We start from the raw sequence: 1,802 nt of genomic DNA on the forward strand, positions 1-1,802 counted from the left end.
CCCCCACTCTCTCTCTCTCTCTCTTTCCTCTCTGTTTTCCATTCAGAACTGAATTGACCTGGTGCACAGTTCCGGCGTCACCGCAAGGGTCACGGTGGGGCTGGTGTTGTGCCTTTCGGAAGCAGGAAACAAACTGCTCTGTGGTCTTCGATGTGAGCAAAGACATTGAAGGGGGGGGGGGGGCTTTTGTTACACTTTGCTTAACCCAGTTTCGAGCTCTGTATGTGTCACGGAAGTCCCAGTTTTCCTTGCTCCTCATTCTAGATTACCCAACCATCGTGGTGTAGTCGTGTGGTCTTTTACCGTTTCTGCACAAGACGTGAGTTGATCATCAATTCCTGACAATGTTTTAGCTTCTCCATTTTTTTTGTCTGTTGGGGCATATCATACTCATGGGGCAGAGTTGAAATTTTCACCTTTCAAAATGCTTTATTCGGTATCGATTTGGGGAAAGATTGGTGTACGATATTTATAACAGCTTCCTTGTGGAAATGGAACCAATAAGCCATGTCAGCCTGTAATAAAGGATGAGAAAAGAAAGAGTAATCCTATGTACACTGAGACGGACACGACCCGATCTTTTGCCGGAAGGAAGAAAATTGGTCGGGTTGTTTCTGTCTTGTGGGCCCACCAGTTCGGACAAGGTGCGTCTAGTCTGTTGGCCTACTGGCCGTCTTATCCCACACACTCAGTCCCAAGGCTGTGTCCTCGGTACTTTGCTATAAATAGTTGAGGTCAATGAACCCAAGGCGGGAATAACAAATGAATGGGGTTTTAAAGGAAAATTGGAAGAATTGTTAATATGCATTTAAACCAGGTGGTTTGCGCGTTGACTTTGCTAATTTTGAGGCGCTGATTACGAATATGACTTAAGAATTTTAATCCGAACTCAAAATTGGAAGTTTCTTTAGCTCCGGCTGGGCCCGTGGCTCACAAGTCACGACCCGGCCCGGCTAAAATTGAGCAAGCGGCTTTCCAAACGACACGCCTTTTGCCGGGGCGTGTCGTGTCGTGTCTGTTGACACAGCCAAACGGACATTTCACTGATTTCTTGTACTCTATTTCAACTACCGACTTTCTGAGAGACGGACGTAATCGAGTCGGTTGGTATCCGTCGCAGTGGACACGGCCCTAAAAAAGTTATAGCACCAAAAAAAAACTCTCGACAGGCAAGATTTTTTTGATATTTTACATATCAAAGAAATAACACGAAAACATGCAATTGCTGAAAAGATAGTTTCAATAAAATAAAATGAGGCCAATCCTGAAAAATAGGAACTTGTCAATGACTACCCAAATGAGAATACTGGGAGGCAATGTGTGGTCAACCCTTTCTTAACGTTTGTTAATGTTGGACAATCACCAGAGACAGTGAAAATAAAACAGAAGCAATAGCAATGAGGTTAGGTAGGAGAATGTTGAAAATTTCTCGGAAGAAAGTGAAACCAAACTAGGCATTTCTTGAAGACCCCTACGTTGGCGCTCAGTAATAAAAACAATAAAGAGAAGACAAATGCAGTTTTTGAGACACCCAGATATACACTCAGACCTGAAACATCTCGCTCTCACAAGCAAAATAGAAGACAAACGAGGCAGAAACGACTCAGAGCAACCTACTAAGAGGGCGTAAATAGCTAAATAGATGGGTGGCAGGGAAAGATCAGGATAATGTAGCTTTTTTCAGAGCGTCCGAGCAAAGGAATGAGTGGAGAACCGTAATCGCCGATGTCTGTCGCAGATCTGGCACTTGATGGTGATGATATCGCAGAGAGGAGGTGGGGTTGTTTTTTGGGGTTGGGGGG

The sequence above is a fragment of the Aplysia californica genome, unplaced genomic scaffold, assembly GCF_000002075.1.
Source record: "Aplysia californica isolate F4 #8 unplaced genomic scaffold, AplCal3.0 scaffold01229, whole genome shotgun sequence".
Taxonomy (NCBI): domain Eukaryota; kingdom Metazoa; phylum Mollusca; class Gastropoda; order Aplysiida; family Aplysiidae; genus Aplysia; species Aplysia californica.